Source organism: Nelusetta ayraudi, unplaced genomic scaffold (assembly GCF_046127955.1).
Source record: "Nelusetta ayraudi isolate G7.1 ecotype Tasmania unplaced genomic scaffold, CSIRO-AGI_Nayr_v1 ptg000021l, whole genome shotgun sequence".
Lineage (NCBI taxonomy): Eukaryota > Metazoa > Chordata > Actinopteri > Tetraodontiformes > Monacanthidae > Nelusetta > Nelusetta ayraudi.
The window spans coordinates 5,390,199-5,418,181 of record NW_027466071.1 but is presented as its reverse complement, the minus strand read 5'-3'; the positions used below and the strand labels follow the sequence as shown (position 1 = coordinate 5,418,181).

Below are 27,983 nucleotides of genomic sequence, written 5' to 3'. Positions count from 1 at the left end.
TCTCTCCCCCGCTCGAAAGCCTCCGCGTTGGTGAGCCCGGGCTGAGTCAGGTGGGCCAAATTTACGGCAAAGCAGAGTTGACTCTCGTTGAGCACAACGTACAAGTGTTTTTTTTTTTTTCATTTGAATCAACTCATACTCGAGGGTCGTTTCCAGTTTGCGCTTTGAGCCACCCCGTGGGCTTCGCACAAGCTGAACCACCAAGTCCAGGTCCCCTTCGTCAGACGCCACGTCCACGTTGGACTGCATCATCCGCTCCAGGAGACCCTCGAAAGCTGGGAGGATAGCGTCACCCTCATCATCGGCTGTTACGATGATGTGGTCGCGCTTGTTCTGACCCGAAATTTCCAGCTGCACCAAATCTCCCGTTTCACCTCTGATTTCACACATTCTGTCAACTCTCAAAGGTTGTCCATGACATGTTCGTAAAAGCGAGCGAGATCCGGTTCGCCTTCCGATGGCGGGAGGGATAAAACGCGTCTAAACTCGGTATTGCTGAAGCGGTCACGCGACGTACTTGCCGTTGCACTCGGTGCGGCTCCTGTCTCCGCTGAGGCTGATGTCGATGGTTCATCAGCGGATGTGGGCAGCCTCCTCAAGCCTCCCCCGCTCTGCGTCCACGCCGCTGTCTATGAGGATGCTGCGGCTGCTGCTGCTGTCGGCGCTGCCGCCGCAACAGGTGCTGCGGCAGGTTCAGGGTGTGTCTCTCTTATGTGTTTTACGTGAGTTATACCTTTATCTGCCCAATGTGTGAAGTTAAGTGCTTTTTTATTTTGTAGTAAATCAGGATTGTTCCAGATGGGCATACGACTGCACGGGAGAAGGGAAGAACCTGTGATTTTCAGAAATTCCATCCAAGCCGTCAGAGAGTGACTTATATTAACGCTTTTCATGCAGCTGTGGTGTTTTGGTGTGCTGATAAATGGCAAGTCTGCTAACTGAATATCACCACAATAGGCTTGTTCTATGACATGCCAGGATACATCATGTGGGCTAGGGTTGAACCACTTATGAATATACTTTATTCTGTTGGCAATATAGTAGTAATAAAAGTTTGGCAATTCTAGTCCCCCAGCATCTTTCGCTTTTTGAAGCGTCTTCAGACTGATACGGGGTGGTTTGTTTTTCCATAGAAATATTGTGATGTTTGAGTTCAGGGTTTTAAACCACTGAGCAGGGGGTTGATAGGGAATCATTGAGAAAAGGTAGTTTAGTTTAGGTAAAACCCTCATTTTTACTGTTGCAACTTTCTCTAAAAGAGATATGGGTAAGTTTCTCCATCGAATTAGATCATTTTCTATTTTCTTTAATAGCGGGATGAAATTGAGTTGTATTAAGTCTGATAGGTTGGGAGAGAAGTTGATACCTAAGTATCGTATGTTACCGGCTTGCAATGGTGCCAGAGAGGTTCGTTTAAATTTACAATTAAGCGGTAGCACCGTGGATTTTGCCCAATTTATTGAATAGTCCGAAATACAAGAGAAATTGTCAATAAGGGTGATAACTTCAGTAAGTGAGGATTGTGTATTTTGAAGAAATAACAATACGTCATCGGCATATAGGCTCATTTCATGGTCGGATGTTGAAGTTTGGACTCCTTTGATATTATCATTTTGCCGAATTGCAGCTGCCAGAGGTTCTATGAACATTGCAAATAGTGAAGGGGAGAGAGAGGACAGCCCTGTCTGGTGCCTCGTTGTAGATTAAACCTTTGAGAGGTCTGGCTGTTCGTTTTGACTGAGGCACACGGAGAGCTATATAATGTTCGTATCCAGGATATAAATGAATTCCCGAAACCAAATTTTTGTAGTGTTGAGAATAAGAAACTCCAATTGACTCTGTCAAATGCTTTTTCTGCATCTAGCGAAACAATTGTTTGTAGATTGTTGGCGTTAGTATAATCTATCAGATTGATAAATCTACGTACATTGGAGGTTGAATCTCTACCTTTAATAAACCCTGTTTGGTCAGGATGGATTATATATGGAGTAATTTTTTCTAGTCGTCTAGCTATTGCTTTACAAATAATTTTAAGATCGGTATTGATTAATGATATTGGTCGGTAGCTAGTCGGAAGCGATGGGTCTTTGTCCGGTTTGAGTATGAGGCTAATGTTAGCAGAATTCATGTTTGATGGGAGAAGTCCAGTATTTAGGATCTCTCTCTAGCCATTCTATTATAGGTCGGACCAATAGTAGGCCAAAGTGCCTTATAAAATTCTACTGGGAAGCCATCAAGTCCTGGGGCTTTATTTACTGGCATTTGTGCCAAGGCTTCGTCAAACTCCGCCTGAGAGAGATCTGCGTCCATTGTAGTAGCCTGTTCCTGATTTAATTTAGGTAGCACAATACTATTAAGAAAGTTATCTATAGAGGCTTCTGAAGGGTTATTATCGGAGGAATATAATTTTTTGTAGAAATCTCTGAAGCATTGGTTAATTTCTTCTGGGTTATGGGTTAGTTTGCCATCCAGGTTTTTGATTTGATTGATTTTTTTTTGTAGGAATATTGTCCACTCCCTATTAAAGTATTTTATAAAATCTGAGTCTGTGAGTAATGACGTGTTCAGCCTCCAATTCCAGATCGGTGCTCTAGGTGCCTTTGTAGAGACGGAGATAGAGGCAGGTGCATGATCACTAATAGTGATGGAGTGGATCCGGGCTTCCCGGATATCTGCCAAGAGTGAGTTGCTGGTGATAAAGTAGTCCAAGCGTGAGTATGAGTGGTGAACAGAGGAGAAAAAGGTGTACTCTCTGTGAGTTGGGTGGTTTGAACGCCAAGTTTAAACCAAAATCACTCGTATACTGTTTTAATGTGTCTGCAGCTAATGAGTGTTGTTGGCTAGCTGAGGTGTTGGATCTATCGATACCAGAGTTTAACACTAGGTTGAAATCACCCCCTACTATGAGTGTTGTGTTTACATGTGCAGAGAAAAAGGGTCAATTTTAGATTTTGTGCTGTAGTGTTTGTTAAGTGAGTTTCCTGTAGTAGGGCAATGTCGGCTTCAAGAAAATTCAAATGGTTGAGAATTTTAAATTTTTTGTCCCTGGTACCTATACCCCGCACATTCCAAGTGACGAACTTTAGGGAGGTCATGTTTACTATATAGACCTAGAGTGGTGAGGGTGTGTGTTACGTGTGCGTGCGCGCGTACAACTGCCAATGTAAACAAACATCGTTGCAATCTGTCACGGTGAACATTGTTACCAGAGAGAAAAGAAGTGAGGAAAAGACATAAGTGCAGCTTGAGGGGAGGGATATTAAGGGGGGAGAATCAGTTTGATGCAGAAAAGTCATACTTTAACTGAAATGGCGCTTACGTGATTATCATTGACAACAATATTGGCATAAGCTGCGTTAACACAATATTACCTGTTGTCTTGAAGCCTGTGGAGAGAACGGTTAGTACAACCACGGAGTTGACTCGCTATCACGGTAGAGCTGACCGTTGACAAACAGTTTGTCTACCGCGACAACCGCTTTAGAGCCTTCAGCGAGGAACCTTTTCCGGATCGGGAAGAGGACTCTTCGTCGATCCAGAATCTCCTTTGGAAATTGATCGTTCACTCCAAAGTCGGTTCCGCGAAGTTCCCGTCCTCGGCTCTTTACCAGCATTTTTTGCTTAAAGTGTTCAAATTTTACCACAATGGGTCTCGGCCGGCGGATGTCAGGTTTCTTCCCTCCAAGACGATGTACCCGGTGGAAGGTGATGGTCTTGACGGTCTCCGTAGGAAGCTTCAGGTGCTTCGTTAAGAAGTCCACTACCGTCTTCTCCGGGTCTTCTTCCGCCTTTTCGGGGATCCCTGAGAACTCCAGGTTGTCCCTCATGCTGCGTGCATGGAGGTCTAGGACTTTTTCTTAAGTATTTATTGTCTTTAGAGAGTTGGCTCATTCCCTCAGTGAGAGATTTAACCGACCCTCGCAGCTCCTTATTTTCTGCGGCTAGGGAGACAACCTGTTGCTGGCTGAATTCCAGCGACTCGCGCATCGCCTGGAATTCCTTGTGGAGTATTTCCATTAAGTTTAATCTGGCATCAACGCTGGAGAGCCTTTGTTCGATCGACAATAATATGTCAATCGAGGAATTGCCGGGTGGTGAAATTGCTCCGGGGGAGTCTTCGGGACGGCTTCGCTTGGAAGACGGCGTTGGCGTCGGCGTCTTGCCCGTCTTCCCCATAACTCTTCGGTCGAAGATGTCGTCTAGATATTTTTCCAGATCGGCTAAGCTCTCCTCGTCCTCCAGGCTTCTTATCTCTTATCGTTTTTAATCTATTTTATAAATATATGTAATTCGGCAAAATAGTCAGGTAAAGTTTGTTTACTACTGACAGGGTGTTGCCATTTTGGATTGCGCCGACGGTCCAAGAATCTCACAGCATCACGCGAGACCTCCGCACTCTGTCCCGAGACCTCCCTTTGACCGTGTCTATTTCATACTGTATATGTGGAGGAATGGATGATTCTGGGACGTGTGTATTGGGATTAATTTTTTATTATTTTTTTTTATTGTTGCAATTCTTGAGTAACTCGTCTGTAGTCAGAGATTGTGTCTCGGAAGAGCTTGAGAAAACTGTCAGTCTAATCCAGACGCTCCAGAGTCTCCTGAATCACTCTTTTGCGACGCAAAGCTCCTCTTTGGACGTCTAGGCTAGGCTGAGCTTCCTGCCGTGCCTGCTGCTGCTGCGGTTGTTCTCGGTAGAAAACATGAAGACAAGAAATGACCACAAAGCGTAGAAAGAAATTTAAAGAATAATGATATTTAAGAAAAATACAAACCTGTATCAGGAATGACCGAAACTTCGGTTGCTCCAAGGGGTGCCTCCCCTTCTTTTTTAAACTGCGGAACGGATAAAGAGATGTGGATCAGCGCTTAATATTCTAACTTGTATATTACCATTCTTTTAAATACTCTACCTGCTTAGCAGCGCTGGCGTCGGTCTGAGTTTGAACATAACTCGTCTGTGTGTCGGAAAACGTGACGGCGTTTTCGTTTTAACATTGAAGGAAAGGATATGTGTTACCATTACATCGCTTACTCTTTGTCATTTACTTTCAAAAATTGACTGACTCATTACCAAAAAAAATGTCCCCGCTCATCTGGGTGGCAGTCTTTGGTTGACAGGCCTTTTGTCAAAAAGGGACCTAGGTCCTTCCACTCATCGTCCGGACTCTTGGAGAGTGAAATGTGTGGAGTGGACCCTTGGACAGAAAAAAATGCACTCTGCTCTGGTGTGAGTGTAACAGAGGCAATGCATCGTTGGGGGCCCCAAAACAAAGTTGAAACAACAAGGCCATCATTCACGCTTGAAAAAAAACTCACTCTCAAACACACTGTTTCTTTCATTCGTCACACTGGCTGTGCAGTGCAAATTGGGAGCTTTCATGAAGTGAGCATCACCCGGCACTTTATCTCTGGCTGCCGCTATCAATTTTGCTGAGGCCTCCAGGGGAAACAGACATTGGTAAACATGCAGGAGAGGCTTAGGAATTTGAGCCAAGGCCAAAGAAGATAACGACCTGGAAACAATCAGCCCGTCGGGGGTGGAGATGAGGTTCATGCCTAGGGCTAGAAGCAAATCTCTTCCCAACAAATTCATCAGGCACACTTCCGATAAAATTAAGCTGTGTTTAATTTGTTTTCCGGATGTACATGTCTCGTTGTCATAATCAATGCAAGTAAGTGGAGTGGTGAGAGGCTCTCTTGTCCTCATTCCAGCTGCCCCGATAGAATAAATGCATCTCCCACTTTTCTTACACTGGGGAAGTTCTTCTGCACGAATAACCGACAATGTGGCTCCGCTATCGGCTAAAAAAGTGATGTCTTTGTCCATAATTCTAAGGGTGACACGTGGCAGTTTCTCAAACGCAGCTTCGGTGTACAATGTGTATGTAGGTGGAGGAGGAGCGTGACGACGTTCTAATCTGTCGATGGTGTTCAAAATCTGGTCACGCAAATCAACTTGGGACTCTGTGTCAGTGTCTGTGTCGTCATTGTCAGACTGAGAGCACTCAGTTGAGCCTAAATCGCTGTCAGAACACAACTCACCAGCATTATGTAAATCAGGGTACGTTTCAGAGTAATCAACACCAGAACATGAGTCAGTGTATGTGTCAACAGACGCAACATCAGATTCTGAATCAGTATAGGTGTCAGCAGGGAAAAGGGCGTTAGAGGGGACAGCAAGCATTTCTTCATTGCAAGAAGCGTGTTGCATGTGTGTGTGCATCACTTCCCTGCGAAAACGCTGTAGGCCGGGGTTCCGCCTCGCTGGATCCATGCCGTGTCCCACACTCCACCCTCCCTCCTCAGCTGCTCTGAGTTGGATCCTCTTCGAACCTTGCTCGCCGGTTCCCTTTTGATTCTTTCACCTGGCCCTCACGCTCTTTCTCCCGGTTCTGTGCCTTGCGTTGGCCTTTGTCCGGGCACTGTCAGGCCCAGTGACCCATTCGACCGCAGATGTGGCATGCACCCTTTTCGTACCTTCTGGCCCTCTCCCCGCTGGTTGCCCTTCTTCTGTCGTCAGAGAGGGTCTTCATCATGGTGAGGGTCGCACGCTTTATCTTTTTGTCCTCTGCCTCGCCGGCTTCCCGCATCAGCCTGTCTGCGTGCTCGGCGTGACTCTGCACTTTTGTCAGCCGGGCCACGTCGATTCCCACGCAGCTTTTGTTGACTGCTTTGGCGATTTGTGGAAGCAGCCCATTTCTGAATGCATTGATGAGGCCCTGCTCCCATGCGCCGGAAACAGAGCCCAGGTCCGCCGGTTGTGTCGCCCCTGAGAATTCGTTGTACACTTCTGTTAGTCGGTTGAGATATTTGTCGACAGCCTCACCTGTTTGTTGCTTGCACTTGGCCACTTTGGTGTTGTCGCACTTGTGGGGAAACTTGACTTTGATGTGGTCTATCAGGTTCTGAACCGCCAGCGTGTAGAAGCAGTTCTCTTCGGCCGCCTAGACGGGACTCGTCATTCTGGTCTCCCCCCAAGCTTTTCCGTTATTTTAGCGTACGCAACTGTCCCCATCTTTTGAGTTAGGAGCCGCCTCAGCTCCGGGAAGGTGGGGAGGAATTCTCTGCAGAACGCGTCGAGAGCCTCCGCGAACTTCTCTCCGCTTGCCTCGATGGGCGAGAGGAAGGCCATGGTGCCCTTCATGTCTTTCTCTGTCCATGGGCGGAAAACAAGACTCGGCTGCCCCTGTGGGCCCATTACCTGAACCATCGGCATTTGATGAGCCTGCGCCGCCGTCTGCGACCTAGTGTTCTGGGATTCAGTGTTTATCACCTTTTTTGGTTGCCTCAGCTTCTTCCTCAGGTATTTTATGTCTTCCTAGGTCAAGCCCTCGTTGTCTGAGTCTGACGTGTCGGACTCTCAGCCACCGCTGTGTGGTGGAACTGCTGGAGGAGCGGCTATGAATGGCATAGCTGCTGGTGGAGCTGCTATGAATGGCATAGCTGCTGGTGGGCCTGCTATGAATGGCATAGCTGCTGGTGGGGCTGTTGGGGGAGCAACCTGGACTGGCTGAACTGCCTGGGGAGCTGCAAAAGCTATCGGCGGAGCCGTTGGGGGCACCTCTGGAAGAATTGTTGCTGGAGGAGCGATCGGGGGTGGCTGAGCTGCCTGAGGAGCTGCAAGAGTTACCGGTGGAGCCGTTGAGAGCACCGCCGGAAGAGTTGCTGCTGCTGCCTCCCTCCCCGCTCCTTCTCCCCCTTGGGGTGATGGGCTCGCTGCGGCGCTGGCCAGGGGGTGTGCAGGGCTTTGTTGTAGCGGAGCTGCTTGAGGATAGGCGGGAGGAGGGTAGACAGGCAGGTCCAGGAGAGGGTCCCTCGGGCCTGTAAGAGAAGGATACAGACGATTTGGTGCATTTGGATGCTCGTGTGTGAGCGGCTGCTTCTCCGTCTCCTTTTCTCCCTCCTCTAGGGAGTGTGTGTGAGTGTGTCCACCCTCCGCCGTTATCTCTGTCACCCCTGTGACTGCGCTGTTCACACGTTTTTTTACTTGTTTCCAGTCCCTGACTTCTGCTTCAGTTTTCCAAATTGAAAAACACCTTTCATGATTCTTTATGATCAGAACTGCATATTTGTTTGTTTTTTTCTTTTTTGTAATCTCTCCCTCTGCTATCTTCAATTTATCCCGGAGGTTTCTCAATTCCTCCAAACTCAGTGATCCCCCTGCAGGGAAATCATACTCTACTTTTTCCTCATGTCGTCCACAATTGGTCCCCCCTGGGGAACAGCAGCAGCCACTTTGCTCTGGTTCTTCCCCATCACTGTCTAGACTTATTACTCTGACTTTCCACTAAGTTTTCACAAAATTTCAAGTCGGAAAATACACAGGCGTCCCCGTGCACCCCTTTTTCTTACTCTGGCGAAAAAAGGGGGAGAAAAAACTCACCCTTCTGGTAGTTACCTACCAAAAGCTTCCGGCTCTGGTGGAGCGGGAATTTCAGTGTTGATTCAGAATCAACACCTACCTGACAGACACGGTTAACGTATGCGCTCCGTCCTGCCCTGGGGACTGTTCGTAGACGACAAGGAAAGCAACCTACTGGTCACTGATGTGTCTGAGAAAAGAACAATTACTTCTCACCCAATCTCGGAATCAGCACTTCCCCTCCAGGTTCGCTTGGATAGACGTGAAGCCGATCAGATCCACTCCTAGACGCCAATCCTCTCGTCTCTGAATGCTTGGTTCGAGGTAGAGGTGGAACGAGGAGATTCCTCCGTTCCTGGTGGGCCCGACCCTCGACGTCCCAGAGTTTCACTGACGGGTCTCCAGCTATCCTGTTCGTGACTTCAAATTGTGGTGGAAAAGAGCGAAGATGCCGATGCAGGAATACTGGGATAATAAGTAATTTAATGAACAGACAAATAACAGAGGGATCGGAGCTCCAAGGCACAAACACAGTACAACCAACAGAACGGAAGCAACAAGTGCAACAGCTCAAATGAATGCGAGTGCAAGTGCAAAGAGGGAAGGAGGAAGAAAGTCTCCTATACACTGGACTGGGAGGGGATAAGGGAAGAACAAGGAGGAGAACAGAGAAACAAAACGACTATACGATAAACGCATGATTTCACGGTCAGCTTCCTGCACTATCCTGCACAGGGGAATCATGTGGTTTGATGACAAAAGACCCCATAGAATGACAAGGCCCTAGAGGATGAGCACATCACTGACCGGCCATAAAACAAAGTGAATACACTGCGTATAAGTTAGCAGGAAACAGAAGACTACTATATGGTAACTATAGTCATGAGCGCCTGTGCGCCATGAGCTCTGCATATGATCAATATTCATGTGGTCGTCGCATGATGGCCATGCGACTACTATGAACAGATTACACGTGCTACTAGTGATCATACAATATAAACCAAGATAAAGAATAACACAAGAATACTTTTCCATTACACATACTCTACCTGTAGAGCGACGCTGGCTTCGGCCCGAGTAGATTTCTTCTGTGCGGGGTTATTTGTTTCGACGTTCAAGGAAAAAGGAAAGACTCGGTTTAATATTACATCATTTATTCGTTTAAATCTTTCATTTAAAAACATTACTTGACTCGTCGCGAGAGGCCTAGGCTCTCCTCTCTTCCTCTTCTCCGCCCTTATAGCCACGTTCTCTTCAGAAAAATGGTAAAGATTGTGTGGGTGTGACGTAGAGCTAGAGGTAGAGAGAGAGAGAGAGCGAGAGAAAATACGCTCATGTAAATTTTTTAAGAAGAATGCCCATTTCTTTACCTTTTATGACAAAATCCTCAGTGTCACTAAACATTATCTGTTCGCTTAAACCTCCGAACGCTAGATCTGAAGGACCCGCAAAATCTGTAAGTATATCTTTATGTCTGAAATACACTTCACATGTATAGAATCTTTAAGTTAATTGCAGTTTGTTTTTTACCAAAATCGCTCTGAGTCAGACGGATCCCCTCAAATTCTTCAGGAGTGACTAGGAGTGAGTAAGTGATTTAAATTAGCCACAGTGAATAATAATGATAATAATATAAATTAATAAACCATAATTGCCACTGACTGTGGGTAAAAAAGGAACCTCGTGAACATCGGCCACGGTTGTGAGTTCTAAAAAAAAATGTATTTCTTTCCGACATTAAAAAAAAAAGAAAAAAAAGGCAAAGTCTAACAACCGCTTATCATCGTCGAGATGACTGGGCTCCGAGTTACCGCTTCAACACTCATCATCATCTTTTCCAATACTTTTCTTTTACCTTATGCTGCAGAGTAGGTAACCTACTATGCAGCAGCCGAATATACTCACGGTGAGACCCGCAAACACACACACACATACACCATTCCCGTAACCCAACACCCCACTTTCCTCTCTAAGGTCCAAAGGTTACAAAATCAGATATCTTTTATTGACACGCCGTCATCCCCCAACCAATCCACACTTTCTTTCCCAGATTGAAAAGTCATATCTTTTATCAACAACCCCCCTCCAGATCCACTTAGCCCCCCTCCCCAACACACTCAGCCCCTCCCCTTCATAATCCCTTCATAATCCCTCCCCCCACCCAGCCCCTCCCATTCATATTTCCAGGTGCATATGCAGGTCAAAGGTCAAGCCATAAACCAGTTTTTGTCGTAAGGTGGTGCCTATGAATTATTGTTGGTCTTAAACAGCTTGTAGCTGGCGTTGGATGGGAGGGTGATGTAAAAACCCTTGCTCGACGCTACCGCCATGGTTCTCGTTCCGTTTATTGTGTAGGGGAGGAAATATCTAGACACAAATAGTAATATCTCCCCAATACGTATTCCGTCGTTCCGGAGTTAAGATGAGGATTTCAAAGTAAAGTACATAATAATTAATTTAATCTGACTCCATTTGATAATAACTTTACTTTTATATCTTGATTGAGAGAGACTTGATTAACAATTAAGAGTTTAGACTCAATAATAATTAAATTCTCGTGATCTGACATTAGTCTTCAGTTCAGGGATGGTTTATATAAATTAACAAAACTATTCAGTTTGTTCATTAAACATGGAAGAATAGCCTGATGTCGGGGTTGGAGTATTCAGAGGTTATTGAACATGATACCCAATCTTATCTGACCAACTCAGAGGTTAAGGGTTTGAATAATGTCCAGTGAAACTTACCATATAACTAAGGTCTTTGGGATTCTGATTAATCCCTCTCTTAATTCAGTGATGGCAGATAGACAAAGCATTCAGTGACCTTCTTAACATAGAAGAACAGCCCAGACATCTAGGTTGAGATATTATACTCAATCTTTTCTATTCAACTCAGAGGTAAAGAGTACTAGCATTACTCAGATAAATCTACCATATATACCATATCTACCAAATATACCATAGTTAATTAAAATAGGTGAGATTAATACAGTCGTAACCCCCGTCTTTGAAGAACTTCCATTGTTAGAGAAAACACTTCAGGATGTGGATTTGACTGTCTTACAGAACTACACATTTACTCTCCCAAAAAATGAAACAATAAATGATAAATGTTGCCTGCATAAATGATCAACTGTGACTTCAGTGAAGAAAATTGTTCTCTTTAACAGAAGAGCAACCACAGACCGAGCAGCAGGTATGAAACAACCTCTACTTTGTCCATCGCTGTGCTGTTTGGTTTCGACAGCATCAGTTCTGTGTGATACAATTGTCCCGCTTTACCACATCGACTCCGCCCACGGTCTCGTGATCACAGAGCCAATGAAAACCGTAGCGAGGCGTGGCGAGGCAATGAGAACACGACCCATGTCTACCAACCCAGGTGATGTCACGTGGCCAATCTCATCGTACCTTGATTTGCCAGACGTCGAACGGATTGAGTCCTGGCTCGATTGCTTTCCCCTTTTGACCCCGATCTTGCAGCTGAACAACATTTTTTTTTTAAGATGTTGAATTTTTTTACGTGAACAATTTTTTTTTTCCACTGAATTTATTTCAACATCGAAAGCAATTCATATGAATAACAAAATTCAGTGCTACAGATTTGTTGGTTCTAAAAATCCAAAGTCTGTTTTTGACGCTAGAAAAATTATGTGTTATAAATTCAGATTCAAAACCCGATGGCACTGTTTAACTTCCATACTGCAGACATTTTATTAGAGTCTGAAATAAAAAGGAAAACGATCAGAAAACTCAACCTTGAAATGGGAAAAAAAAACTTGAATGGAAGGTGAGTCATGATTTCAATGCACACTGTATGCTGACTGGAACAAAAATGTAATAATTATTCTCCTTTCCTCTCCCAGCTCCAAAATCATGACACATCTTAAAATCAATAAAGATCAATTGAATTATGATGTGTTTGTTTCATGTATGCACCTTTGGACCTAAAAAGAGATGACCCTAAGCACTGGAATTGTCAACGTTTTTATCTGTAATCCTACCTTAGTGCTATGATTGGTAGGAAGTTGAAACTTGGGCATCATTCATACGGTTAGAAGAAATGCACTTAATGTACCATGTAATGCAACTTCTCAGAAATATTAAAACACTTATGGTACTAAAAATTGAAAAGAGGGACTAGTTGAAATATCTATTCTTTAAAGTAGTAGACATCACAATGACATTGATTTGACTAAAAGGTACAGTGATAATAAACTAACGATTTGCAGCTTGTGAGGCGTAAATAAATAAATGTGGCAAGATGCAAAGGGCCCAGACGGGCTTCAAACCCCAGACTCCCAGGTAATAGTCATGAGCGCTAACCATTTGGCCAAGTGGCCAGGACGCATGATCAATTGGAGGAATAGTGACAGAACAGTCAGCTGTCACAACAACAACCTCATGTTACTCTTTGATGTGTATTCATGTTTATACGGCATGTTTATTTTTATATATGATGCATGGGAAAGTATAAGTTATGTTACAGATAATCAAATGATTGCAACATTATCTCAACTAATTTCTTTATAATGATTGAAATTAAATGATTCCAAAAGTTGAAATAATATAATTAAATTATTCCAAACGTTGTATGATTCCGTCATCCGAGATGAGTAAGTAAGCCGAACTCAACCAATTCACAACATGTGTGTCCAGGCTGAATTGGTTGCACAAAAACACATCCAGGATGAGAGCATACGGATTAATCAAGCCAGCTGAAACCTATCCTGGATAAGTGCGCGCACGCGCCTTCCTCAGACCCCTGTTATCGAGCTCGGATTCACCGATTCACCATGACAACATGAGCGGCTTACTTTTCCTCGTCCGAGGCAGAAATCCTCGAGGAGGTTAAAGACCAAAGTAAAAAAAAAAGGCAACACCGCTACAGCGATTAAGCAGAGAGCAAAAGCGTGGCAAAGTATTGCAGACCGTCTGAATGCGTAAGTAAAACTCACCGCTCCGCTGAAACCATCGCAATTGCGAGCACAACAGTTGTAATAATTATTATTATTACTATTATAATTGAAAACAAAGTCGTACTCCGATTATGAACCGGTTGAAATTGTAGGTGGAACTGTTGTGATGTGAGTGCAGTGTGCGAAGATGTGTGTGATACTGTGTAAATGTAACTACAAAAGATGTAACATTCATTCATTCATTTTCCATACCCGCTTAGTCCCGAGCTCGGGATCACGGGGGTCGCACCGAAGAGAGAAGTGGCTGAATAAGTACGGAGCTGTCCCACGATTGGTCGCGTGTGATTGGCTGAGCGGCAGACTGCAGGCAGGGTCGAGGGTTGCATAATTCAAGACAGGGAGAAGGTGAATGGCACAGAGGGAGGAAGCGAGACGGCCGATGGCCGTAACAGTAGATACATTAAACAAGAAAATGCATAAATTGTACAATAGTAGTAGTAGTAGTCGTAGCGGCAGCATCAGTGGAGGCAGTAGTAGTAACTTCCACATCAGTAGCAGTAATAGTAGTGACTTTTGTAGTCGTAGTAGTAATGTCTCGGGTTGCCAGTGGGAAGTGCTCTGTGGACCTTTAACCGTTCCACAGCGGCTCACACCAAGTTGAGTACTTCCCTGATGACTTCTGGCAACCAGCAGACACGCCTCCCGAGATCTCTCAACAAACCAGACCGAAAAGCAGTGGTGACAGTACAAAAGCTTTATTGGAAACAAGTAGGTCAAAAACAAACTAGATGAAAGACTGGACACGGCCAAGGGAGAGCTAGGGGCAGCTACCATCGGTTCACGGACCCCACACACCCTCTTAGCCACTCCCCACCCCTCGACCGTCCTCCCCAGGTACACTCCCGCACAGCAACCAAAAAAAACTAGCGACGTACGCGTGCATGCACCGCAGTAAAACCACAAAAAAAGAGGGTCGATCTGGCAACCCGGAGGAGTCCGCAGACGAGGGAAGTGGGTAGGGCACAAAAAAACACAGCATACACCCCCACGGTGCCTATCTGCGTGCACCTGGTGCCATCATCATTACACCTGCGCTGGCAGCCTCCCATGATTGCACCTGTGCTGGCAGCCAGGAATCTGCAACAGTAACACTTGTGGCACTAGTGCAGTGTTTCCTCTATAAGTGCCAGGCCAAAAATGAAAATGAATAAGAGAACAGGAAAAAATGAATGCCAAAAATAACAACGCATATTCATTATGAAATTATTTTACTCAAGTTTAAGAACAACTCGACGCTCATTACTGTAAGTACAATAAAAGCTTTATCAGTAAAGAGTCAATAAGAGTGATTTATCAAAACACCTCTTTAACGAGTGTTACATTACTAGGTGAGCAAGGCGTTTTTTTAATTGCGAAAACAAAAGCTTACCATTTCTCTCAGTCTTGGATGATCTCTTGACTGTAGTCTTCATGTGTGTTGCAGAGTTTTCTAAGAAAAGAGAGGAGAAAGCTCATGATATACACAGACTGAGTCATAACTTACTGTGCACTGCAGGCCAGAAAGCCATGAATCCAAACCTAAACATAGTAAAGATTAAGCATTTTCCAAACTTTCAGCACTTAGTACTAAGGGTGAAACAATCTCACGATACGGTACGACATGATATGAAGGTCACGATAATGATACGATACAATATTATAGCAGTAATTTTTTAACAACCTTGAATGACGAACACATGACTGGGGACAAAATGGTCTTTTATTTGAAAAACACAAAATACAAACCAATGCTGTACTTTTAACCTATTGTGACTGTTTTAACTCTTAAATTGTGTGGGTGTGCATGCTGCACAGACAAGCCCTGAAGTAGCAACATTTTATTGGCTGCATCAATCACCTTTACTCACTTTTTAGTACCAGCCCAGAACACTGGGCCATCTACAAAGAGAAAACAGCTCTTTGCATCCCCTCTCAGGTAACTACTGGAGGCCCCGGACAGTATACTCACTGCATGTAGTCTCACCATTGAGGCCAGATCAGAGGCTAGGGGTCTGAAGAACTATTTCATGTCATTTAATGCTATTGTTCTGCTCACTGTCTGGTTGAAAGTATTGCAGCACCAAAGCATGCGCGCACATATGGAGTAAGATAACTGTCAAAAAGATGTCTCCATGATTCTAACCATTCGTAATGTTAAACATTTGTATGTCAATAAAAAAGTTGTACACAAAATTCTGCTGTCATTATGATGCTCATACTATAATTTTGAGAGTTAGGATTGTTTTTATGTGAGTGTGAACGTAAAAGTTGTGAGTGCAAAGTCTTGGAAATACAACTCTTATTTCTACGACTACAAAGTCTTCCCTTTGAGGACGAATTCAAGTTTATGGGTACGAGTAGAAAAGTGCTAAAATGATGTCACATAGGTCACAGGCAGGTCAGAGGGGAAGGTAATCGAACACCGATTGCTCCAAAAGCGCATGCACCAAAGATGGCTGACGGCAGTGCACCTACGGACGCAGGTGAAACATCACAGGTAAAGTAAATAACACATCCAACTTTTTTTTCATTTATGTATTTCATGAAATTGTACTGTTTTAAATAATATACACTTTATGGACTACAGACGTACTGCTTTGCTTGCACGATAACGAGCCGGGCCGGTGACACTCAGTTACTGCTTGCATTAGCGTCCTTGCATTAGAAGTCGTTTTAGTGGCAAAATATGAAAAAACTAAAAAACAAACATAATTTGAGATCTAATGTTGACCAAAATACAACTTTCATCGATTTATGAATTGTGCCAATTGGCGTGTGAATTAGCCCATTGTACAGCCTAAATTGCTGTAAGTTAAGTCCAGTTTTAGTTCTTCACAAACTCTTTTCTCAGACTCGTGCAATAGCTTACAACGAATCTAGCAGGGAGTCAGTCAGTGGATTGATGGATTATCACAAGTACACACATTATGACGTATGCATTTTCCTAGTCTTACCTGTCATAAATAAGAGATTAGGGGTTATGGGGCACGTTTGTGTGGCGGTGCCGCAGAGGCGAGAGCTGGGACGCCGGGTTATTTTATAAGAGTTACAAGTTACAAGTCATTTATTATTTAACCAGCACTATTACTCTGAAGCTGTTTAATCAAGGTTAAAAAAGAAAAAAAAGAACCATAAGCAAAATATCTTGCATAGCCTCTTGGATCAGAGCGGTGTCACTAGCAGTGGTCTGTTATTCAGAAATAACAGACAACACTCAATAGAGCCTTATAATAATGCTTATTATTTAAAAGCAGTCATTTGCCCGAGATCAGATGTACAAGTGTGGTTCGCATCGGTCTAGACTGGCTTATTGTTTGGTGTGGACGTTGACTCAAGCTCAGAAGAAGAGGAAGTTATTTTGCAGGCATTCTGTGAAATCACAACAAGTCTTTCACATTTGCTATTCAATTTTGTCTTTTTTCTTACTCAGGTCCAATTAAGAGACATTATCAACACAGCACAAAATCTGTTGTTAATGTGGAGTAACAGTGTACCTGCAAATGTCAGGCCAGGCGGACAGGGAACTTCAGGAGAAGCTGCTGTTGGACAGGGAGCGCAGTCAGTTCCACCAGTGAGGCAGCCTCAGCAGGCAGTGCAACAACTGACAAGATCCCAGAACACAGGACTGTCAGTGAAACAAGAAATGGTCCGGTAGGGTAATTTATTGCATTTCTAGTTCAGGCACATTTGGCCATAAGAGGTTGCTGATTCCGATTCAGTCAGAAGGCAGTGAACAGCTGCAGATATTTTAATTTTATGATTTATTTTCTGGAGCTTCTGACCTTCACCATGTAAACTACTGCACAAAACAAATTAAACAAATTTACATAAACTAACATAATCATTAGGTATTCTGAGTTAGATTGTTTGTTTTTTTATGATGGAATATAAAAGATGAGAATAATGGTATGCCATTTTTTTTTTTTTAGGTCTTTTCCAGGATTTTTTCAAAAGGAGGCATGGGGCAAAAGAATCTGGAAAGTGCTTTTTAGTGACTTTTTTTCTTCTTCACAAACAATATGAAAAAACACCAAAAGGTGAAGAGGAACTGCCACTAATCCATATCTGAAAACATTACACATTCGGAGGTACGTTACTATGAATTTACTGCTTTGTGTCAAGTCATGTCTGAAGAGAAAAACACACATCTCTGAATTTATCTTTTTTTTAATATTATTTGAAAGGGGACAATACAATTTTATAAAACACATGAACAGCCATGGTTAAAAAAGCCAGAATAAAAATCATATAAAAAAGAAATACATGATTGAACGGTGGATAGGGCATTAACATATAACATATACATGACAAGCTGTTCAGAGAGCCAAGAGCACACGATAAAAAAAATCACATTCAAACACCTACTATAAAGTTAAAAAACAGAAAGAAGAAGAAAAAAGCTAAGACTTTACATTATATTGCAACACAACATTTGATTGAAACCTCAAAAAACATCCCAACAGGCTTATCTGTTGGTGTTGGCAGCTGTAGGTGTTGACAAGCCACATTTTCAATTTTGTTAAGAAAGCCATGTATGTTGTAAGCAGCTTAATGTCCTGCGGTACCTGCATTAGCACTCCTCACTGACCAGGCCGATTTACTAAAAGTGCTCCTGTGCAAAGGAATGAGACAGTCACCTCTGACAGAGCCTGGAGTGACACGCACAGAGCTGTTTCTTTGGCTGATGAACTCTGCCAGAGGATCTGGAGCCAAATTGTGCAGTACTTTATAAATCAAATTTAAATCTGCAAATGTCTGAAGACTGGCTGGAAAAATGCTTATTAAATGAGATGTTGTGAGGCATCAGGGGCAGGGCACTGTTTCTTGAAGAAAATTCCCAATGATTTCCGCGGCTTCTTTCCAGGTGGAATATGTTCTCCAGCGGAAGCTGCACCTGTTGGCTCTGCACCTGGAACAGAGAAGGGGAGAGACATACAGACAGAGATGGAGTAGAGCACAAATAAGTTCCAGAGACATTAAAAAAAGGTTTGAAATGTCTGAAATAAAATAATGCTATACATTGTGTTATTTAGGTAGTTATGTAGTTTGCTATGCTTAAACACATTATTTTAACTGTGCTAAGATATTTTCAAAGTAAAGATTTTGTGCAAGTTATATAATTAGCTTCATTATTTTAAAAGGAAGCATTGCACTCTCGTTCATCCTATTAACCCACCTGCTACTTGAAGCCACTGTACGGAACTGACCAGCATCCAAGGTTTCAGTCACTGCCCTTGTTTTGATGGCTTCTACCTTGTCTTTCTTGATGTACTCCATCTTGAATCTGGGGTCAACTATGGTAGCCATGTCAAGCATGTCATCGGTGTCAGCATTTGCATATTTCTTATCAAAGTATTCCATTATTTTGGTCGTCATCTCTTTTGTGAGAGGTGTGTCTTCTTCTCTCACTTGCAGTTGTTGAGAGTGGAACAGATGCAGCACAGGCTTCACATAAGACACAGTCATATATGACTCCCCAGAGAGGCTGTCTGTGAAGTCCACCAGAGGACCTAGTGCCTCATTCATGGACTCCCACACTTCTGTGTCCTGCCAGGTTGGTACCAGGTGCCGGTTGCGTTTGTCTGCAGCAAGGACTTGTGAGATTGGCTTCTCTTGCTCCAGGACTCTTGCAATCATTTTTTGTCGAGAGCCCCATCTGGTCAGCGACTCTGTGTAAAGCTTGTGTGTGGGGACCCCGCACTGTATTTGTGCCTCAGCAGGATCCCGCTTTTTTTTCCATGAATAGGTAAAGGCTGCAACAACGTTTTTGCAGATCGCAACAGCCCGTTCCACTCTCTGGTCTTTAGATGCTGCACCTGTGTCATGTAATAATAGAAGCTTGCAGTAATTCATCTTAACCATCATGTAATCATGTTTTTAAACCATCATGTTATTGATGAAATCATGTAATTTTAATTGATAACTTAAATGATAGACTTATCTTGATACACTTTTTTTTTTTTAATTGATTTAAAAGTTTTACAATAATATTATATAATTGGTCAAAGATTTGGTTTAGATTGTGTGCCAAATCATGGCCATAAAAACTGATTCTAATTCAGTACAGTAACAAGCTACTCACCGATGGCAAGAGTGTAGACGGTGCCCAAAGCACTGGAGTTGAGTCCAGTGATTGAGTGCTGTGGCTTTCACGATGTTAGGACCGCTATCAGTAGTGATGTACACGAGTTTGTCTTCATCCAGACCCCATGACTCCAGTAATTCAGCCAAGTCCTTCGCAATTATCTCTGCTGTATGGTTGTCCGGTAAGTAAGCCGTTTCCAGGCATTTGCTTTTCAGGTTCCATTCTCCATCTATGTAGTGAATGGAGAGGCTGAGATACAGCTCGAACATGCGACTCAAATATTGAAATAAACTGAGTCAGTGCTTTAACGACTGCTTTAGTTGTAATGGACCGCAGGGGATACGCCGCCGGATATCTAGTTGTTTGGCACATGACTGTAAGCATATACTTACAACCTGACTTCGAGCACGGCAGCGGACCCACACAGTCCACGATGAGGTGCGAAAATGGTTCATCTTCAGCCGGAATCGGCTGCAGCGGCGCAGGCTTCAGACTCTGGTTCGGCTTTCCTGTGAGCTGGCACACATGACAAGTTTTAATGTAGGCGGATACATCACGTTTGACACGCGGCCAAAAAAAATGTTTCAGGATGCCCAGGTACGTTTTCCGCACACCAAAATGTCCACATTCATCATGTGCCACTTTCAACACCAGGGGGCTCATCTTGTCTGGGACCACTAGCTGAAAAATCCCCTTTAACCGTGTCCTCACCCACAGGCACCCACTTTCTGAAAAGCAGCTCATTAAACAATAAGTAACCATTCGCAGCACTAGCGATCTCTGTGGCAGGTAAGACATGCTCAAATAAGCCCCTCAAAGCGGGGTCGTTACGCTGCTCCCGCACAACTTCACTTTGCGAAAGCAACAGTGGGAGTTCGGATAGAGAGGGCACCCCCAAACTCAGATCGAGGACAACCGTGAGCTGATGATTCAGAATTTATCTTTGCCATAGCACGTGTGGCGACGCAAACAGACAAGACCTCCAACGACGCTCCAGAGTCCTCAGACATTAAAACATTGGCCCCCAACAAAGAGCTTGTTGGTGAGGTGAGGTCGACAACATCTTGATGAGATTCTTGTTGCTGAACGTTAAATAAATAATGTTAATTTCCTCTTCCTCGTGTCCAGATTTTAAACAGTTTTTTCCACTGGCTAACGACCCAAGTTCAGCAGAAGGTGTATGTTATCGATTCATTCGCCATGACGGAAATATGGAAAGGCTCTGTGAAAAAAATGAAAAAGGTAAGCTTCACAATTTACAAGTTGATAGTTTAAGCCTGGCTTCTCGACCACTAAAATTATGGTTACTTGCAGCTCAACATCTCCGAGTGGGATTGTTTAGTTGGGGCAGTCTGTGAGAACAATCACTGGCTGCTCGTGGTAAGTGTACTATGTTTTAATATGAACAGTTACAACATGGCATTGAAGTATGCTTTATAGTCTGCTTCCTGTAAAAGGTCATGTATCCAAGTGAGGCGCGAGCCATTTTGATTGACCCCTTTGGCGCAACGGCTGAACAACTGTGTTGGTGCAGGGACTCAACAAGGTAGGCCAATCTCTTCACACAAATGGCTAAGGAATATATTGATAAGATACGCGCTTGCATATGTTTTGTTTTTTTGTTTGTTTTAGAGCATTTTTAAGAAATCATATGACTAATATTTCTCACTGGAACTGCGAGACACTTCCACACCCCACTCAGAAGGATGGAACATCTTGCGGGGTTATAATTTGCAAAGTAAGTGTTTGGAAATTGACATTTGACATTTTACAAGATGTCACTCACTTTGTTTCCTCTAAGATTTCAGAATTGCTCCTGAAAGGAGAGCCACTTTCCTTTTCTACGGATCCACCTGCTATTGCAGAAATTCGCCAGGAAATGGCTCAAATCCTTTTAGACAACTCTGGTAAGTTGACTGTGCATGAATTGTCTTAAGGCTTTTGGAATCTGCTGTAATTCATTTTGTACCTTATGCAGACAATTTAGGAGAGCTTTGCCGCATATGCGGCAATGAGGAATGTGGGGACATGGATTCTCCAGTCATCCAATGGGTAAGAATTTTGTAATTTTTTTATTCACAAGAAATGTCTAACATGCTTTTTATTTTATTTCAGGTCAAATGTTGCTTGCACATTTTGGTTCCACTGGGAATGTATGAACAGGCCTGACTTGGAGAATGATTTTTTGTGCCCACTTTGTGTTTAATTTTATTTTCCTTTGATTTTTTTTTTTTTTTAATCCCTCAATACATCACAGGTGTGATTGAAATACCCATTTTTTGCACCATGATATCAATAAATTCTTTGAAAATCATGCAATGCATTTTCCTGGATGTTTTTCTTTTTCTTTCAACACAGTCTGTCTCTCAAAGTTGAAGTGTACCCATGGTGAGCATCACATGCATTTCATCTTTGTTCTCAGTGCAAACATTGTTGAGTCTAAAAATTTGTCCCAGGATGTTGGCTTGGATTTACAGAGAATGTTTAAAGATCTGAAAAGAATGTTTCTTAAAGTCACTTGTTTCAACATAGAAAATGTGTTAAAAGTAAGTAACTCCCCTCTGAATGGTGCCATTAAGTTTTTCCACCAAACCATTTGTTTGAGGATGGTACGGAGAGCAAAAGCTCCGCTTAACGGCCATTACCTCACACAGATGTCTATTTAGCTGTTGATCAAATGAACAGAAACAGGTGCATTATATAAAGCACAGGAATATAGCAATGAACAGTTTGGTTCTCACCTTATTCTTGAACTCTGTCCCCTGATCTGTCAGCAGTCTCTGAGGTACACCATATGTGTATATAAATTTCAGAATACAACTGGTGACCTCTTCTGCTGATTTACTCTTCAGAGGGTAGGCTTCTGCACATTTGGTAATATAATCAACCATTACACAAATGTATTGATTACCGTCCTCTGTCACAGTCAGGCGCATCAGGTCCATTCCAACCAATTCAAATGGTTGTTGGACCTTAAAGAAATAAATTGTTAAACAAGGGTTACTCTCGATTGATGTCATTATTTGTGCAGTTGTGCTGTCAAGCTTACAGTAATAGGCGTGTACTTTGTTCTCTCTTTGAGAGTCGCACGTTTGGCCTGGCCTGACACTGTGCAATCTAGAAAAGCAAAGTATTGATGCGCATTGATTAAATCTATGTAGGATTTCTAAGTAAATAGCTCAATTCACTTTGTACAAAACATGTTTTATTCATACGTTGTGACTACTTGAAAAATTTAAAATTTTTCATGACATAATTAATGAAATAAAGATTAGCAATCTTACATACCCATTTCCTGATGTCAGCTTGCATGCCAGGCCAGTAGTACCGATTTATTATTGCATTGTGGGTTTTCTCTACCCCACAATGTGCCCCAATGCTGCTGCAGTGAAATTCTTGAAAAATTTCATCTGCCCCAGAGGCCAAGAGCACCACTTGAGCAATGTGCTCGCAAGGTTTTCTTCGACAGATGTAATGAAGAATTCCATCTAATTGATCACAACAAGTTTAGAGAGAAACATCTTTCCACATTAAACATCTCGGCTTACATTAGTTTCATACTTACCCTTGAGAACAAAACTGGAAGCTCTCCGCTTGATTGTGTGTCGCTGCGTTTTAGTCAAATCCTTTGGGAAGGAATTATGCTCTAGGTAAAGCAAGACTTTGCTAACTATTTTGGGGTCCATTGTTCCCTTTTTTGTTTTCTGTGTTCTGTGACTCGTCTTCTGTTGTTTCAGTATCTGACTCCTCTCATTCAGAAATGATTCTCACCCTTATATATAAAGACTGTAATTAATTTGCCTATTTGATCACAGGTGTAGGCGCTTCCCCCCCCATTGTCAGTACCCACTTTTTAATTGAGCTCTGTTGGGAGACTATGATTTTGATAACCACTGAGGCGCTCCCCCCACCACCCATTGTCAGTACCGACTTTAATTGAGCTCTGCTTGGAGACTATGATTTTGATAACCACTGCACCTTGTTGCTCACTGGTGTAGGCGCTCCCCCCATTGTCAGTACCAACTTTTTAATTGAGCTCTGTTGGAGACTGCGCACGTTTGTTATTGATCAAATGCCTATTTTCTGCACCTTGATACAATTAAATTATTTGAAAATCATACAATGTATTTTCCTGGATTTATTTTATATATATATTTTTTAAATTACATTACTGGCTTCTTTCATCTTTTCAAATGGGACAATTTGTGTGTGCGTGCTCAAACCTTCTTTATTTACACGGCTCTTTTTTAAAAAAAAACAAAAAAAAAAAACACTACAGCTGAAACATAGTACATGACAGAAAATGTAAGACCAGACCAAATAGACACACGCACACACGCACACCTCAATTTAAAAAAAAACAAAAAAAACAAACCAGGACGAAGTCTATTGCTGCCGACTGTTGACAGTCGTGTCTCAAAAACGTGAAGCTACGGCAAAGTACACAATGGGGTAGATCCTCAAAAAGGGGCGCGCAGCGCTAAAATGCGGCGCATTTTGCGGCGGGATTGCGCCCGCAATTTGCACCACAGATACGGGTATCCACAAAGGTTTTTGCGCTAATGACATGCAGGCGCAAAAACGTACACAAATGCGGCACCTGAAAACAGGTGTGAATGTTGCGGTCCGGCAACCTGAGAGCAATTGCGCCAAAGGTTGTTGGTGAGTGCTTGTGTTTGGTGTATTCATGGATGCACGGAAAAGAAAGCAGAGATTTTCAGAGCGTGAGCTGGCAGCCCTCGCTGCTGAAACAAGTCGACACGCAACAAAATTAAACCCAAAAAATTTACATCCCAGTGAAAGAAAGAACATATGGGAAAGTATTTCACTGGCAGTCAGTGCCATCGGAGAGTTCCCCCGAAAGCCGGAGGAACGCAAGAAGAGGTGGCAGGACAAGACACACCAAACAAAAAATATAATTTAACGCCTCTCAAGAGTCTGCGACGGGCGGAGGACCACCGAGAGAACGTCCACTAAACGATTTGGAGGAAGTTGTTCCACAGACTCTTCTGCCAGAACAAATTCATGGCCTGGAGGGAATTGATACAGGCGAAAGTGTGTCACAAGAGCTGGAAAGTATGTATATTCCCTTATGTTTCATATGAAAAAAAAACCTTTCTGCCACTTTTCGTAATTTCACTTTTTTTGTTTACAAACTTAAATTAAAATCCCTTTTAGGTGATTCGCTGCCTGACCCACCAGGAAACCCTCCGCTTTATGTCCACCTCGCACCATCTCCACCATCTGAGCCCTTTGAAGCACCGGTTGCAGAGCCTGGCCCGTCACTACAATGTGAGGAGATCGATCGACTCCTCTATTGCGAACAGCAGCGGCAGACCAGGGCTCATGAAGAGCACACAGCTTCATTATCCCAGATAAGTGTGGAACTTAAAGATGTACGCCGGGCACTAACGCATGCAGCGAGGAGCTCCAGGCAGTGTGCTCGTTCGAAGGCAAGTCTCAACCAAACCATCTCTGCCTGGAGTAACCAACAGCAGGAAAACCACGCTGAGCTGATGGGGGCTCTGGGGAGGATCACTGCTGCTCTCGAAGTCAACAATGAACAAACAAGGGAGCCGGAGAACCCGCAGTAGGGACAACAACGTGTGCTCAGAAAAGAAAGAAAGCGATAATTATCATTATTTATTATAATTCTTTTTTTAAACAAAAAAACCAACAAGCCACTTTTTTGTGAAACAATTTATTTTTCTTGCTGTGGCAAAATGTTTTGTTTTGAAATTATATAGACAAGATATATTATCATAGGCTATTTAAGTTGTCGTTCTTGTGTCCAATAATGACCTTTAAATGTCATTATTTTTTTTGTTTCTCGTTTGAATAAAAATGTGATTTGAAAACTCATCATGCCCTGTTGTTCACTTCACTTTAATGCTTCTGTAGCCGAGCGTCTGGGGTTTACACCGAACAATCTGTTACACTTCTTTATAAACCATTTTAGATTCCTTCCTGAATTTTTTGCCTTTAGGCTAACGACAATATTGCCCTCCAGCGTTCAATCCGCTCATCGTTCAACATCCACGTTGTCAACTTTTAAATTAAGAAGTAGAAAATAAGCATTTGTGAAATTTGCACGTCTGGCTAATAAGGTGGGTCACATTTATTTGATTCGACTGGTTTAGGTTTTGGAAAAAACGTTTCAATTATTTTTAAGAATTTCATCCGAATCAATGTATTTAAACACAAAAATGAAACTGATGGAGAGACAAATTACATTAAACGAAAAAGAGTTTTATTTATCACCACAGTCAACATGTCGCTGGGGGGAAAAAAAATCAAATAATGAAGTCTGTTCCGGGGAATACTTTTAACACAAACTGATTTAATCAAAGTAATTGCTTATTAAGTTCAGTCTGACATCCCTGCCTTGCTCTCCAATGTCAAGTGGCGGTATTTCCTCCAAATCGGTGTCATCTCCAGCTTCAGCATGAGTATCCTGTTCATCCACAGGCACACCAGCTCTTGTGGCAATGTTGTGCAAGAGACTGCATACTACGACAATCTGACGCACTTTGTTTGGCCTATAGAGCAGTGCCCCACCACTTCGGTCCAAGCATCTAAAGCGGCTTTTCAGAAGTCCGAAGGTGCGCTCAATAATCCCACGGGTTAGGATGCGCGCGCGGTTGTAAGATTCTTCCCCCTCACTGGTGGGATTACGCACAGGTGTCATAAGCCATGGTTGCAGCTGGTAGCCGCGATCGCCTGTAATCAATAAATTAATCAAAACTACTTATCAAAAAACTGCATTTACAATAAAGAGACATTAAACGTCATCGGAATAACTTTCACCTATTAACTAGCAGCCATCCATGTCCAGCATCTTTGCGCTGATGCTGCTATTTCTCAAAATGTAGCTGTCGTGGACAGATCCCGGGTATTTTGCGACGACATTCGTTATTGTCCCATTTGCGCTGCAAATCATCTGCACATTGAGCGAGTATGTGTGTTTTCTATTTCTATAAGCATTCTCGCTGTTGGATGGTGGAACAAGGGCAACGTGTGCAGTCAATCGCACCCACAACGTTGGGAAAGCCCGCAACGTTGAAAAAACTTGATATGGTATCTTGAATGTCCTGTTGGTTCTGGGGGAACTTAATATACCTATTCACCCTTCGCAACAGTGCAGGTATCACCTCCCACATTGCCCTGCTCACAGATGACTGAGAGAGTCCAGATACTACTGCAACCGGAGTCTGAAATGAGCCTGACGCAAGAACCTGCAGTGTGGACAGCAACTTCACAATACCGGGCACAGCGTGGCTTCTTTGGGTAGCCGGCTCAATGTCATCTTTTATATCCTCCAGCAAAGCAAGAATTTTGTGCGCCGGCAACCTGTATCTTTTAAAAATGTCCCGTTCTCGGAGGTCAAACAGCAAAACTCTGCTGCAATAAACGCGCTCCTGTGTGCGCCTGGCATTATGATGCCTCCTCCGTCTTACCATGCTGCCATATTGGAAAGAAAGTCAAGACGCAAGACGAGTTAGCCATTATATAAGCAAGACAATTACCAACACCTGAGTACCATTTGTATTTTTCATAGCTTATCTAAAATATTGGCTGTAGTCTATGCCGATCTATATATAAGATTTGGGGAGCCATATATATATTTCAGGCTTTTCAGAGAGGAAAGTTTCACTCAGAAGCAAGAAACACTTTGACAGACAGAAGCTGCGCCTGGTTTTGGCTTGCGGTGTTTGCGTCTGTCAAACTGCGTGCGGACACGAGCGCAAACTCTTTCTGGATCTGCCGCTGTTTGAATTAGGCATATTTGCATAGAAGAGGTTTGCACGTAATGACTCATTTAAATACATTCAAATGAGTCTGGCGCAACCCTGCCGCTACCTACGCCGAGGCGCCGATTTTCATGTTTGCGTCCCCTCTGTGGATCGGAATCACCGTTTTTGGCGCTGTTTACACAGATTTTCTGGCGCAAAAAAGCCGCGCAATCGCTTTGAGGATCTACCCCAATGTGTTTTACTGGTGTTTTAGGGTTGGTGCGAAGCTTAAGGCTTCACTCTTTGTTAAGAAAGTCAAATTGCTCATAATAAGTTCTGAATAAGCTCAGGAAACAACTTATCAGAGGATCGCAAGTTGATCTTGGCGATTACTGCCCGTGCGACTGGCGACGTCGTCCTATTTTGGGCTGCTGCGCCGCCGCTCACAAGGGAGCTGGTGGAATAGCGGGGAGCGAGGTGCGCTTCTTGTATTTTTTTTCCTCTCTGGGTCGTGGGTTCAATCCCCCGCCTTTGTCGGGTCCTTAACTTTGTGTCTATTGTCGTCGTTGTCCGTATCATTTACCCCCATTACTATATGTTGGGTTCATTGTCATACATTCATTGTTCGACCTGTCAGTAAAAGGAAGACGCATGCAAAGTTTTTTTTTTTTTTTCTTTTTTTTTTTTTTAATAAATATGCATTTATTTGTTTAATAATTACTGTTGTTATTATTGAGGACAAACGTGGAAAGGGGATGTGATCTTATCATTTCTGATACTAAATCAGCACTTGCGACATCAGCGACTTGTACGCGGCTTCGGAAAAAAATAATTTACCAA

General features: G+C 43.1%; 1 protein-coding gene and 2 long non-coding RNA genes across 10 annotated transcripts in view; 2 read left to right on the top strand and 1 right to left on the bottom strand.

Annotated features, from left to right (window-relative positions):
- Window positions 1–27,983, top strand: part of LOC142889198 (uncharacterized) — a 265,120-nt gene that overhangs the window by 38,839 nt on the left and 198,298 nt on the right. The gene's annotated exons all lie outside the window — the stretch shown is intronic.
- Window positions 1–27,983, bottom strand: part of LOC142889185 (NLR family CARD domain-containing protein 3-like) — a 256,712-nt gene that overhangs the window by 201,352 nt on the left and 27,377 nt on the right. The gene's annotated exons all lie outside the window — the stretch shown is intronic.
- On the top strand, window positions 20,537–20,987 carry LOC142889195 (uncharacterized). Its single transcript, XR_012926814.1, has 3 exons — window positions 20,537–20,652; window positions 20,725–20,790; window positions 20,868–20,987. It is a non-coding gene; the product is annotated as an uncharacterized LOC142889195 (long non-coding RNA).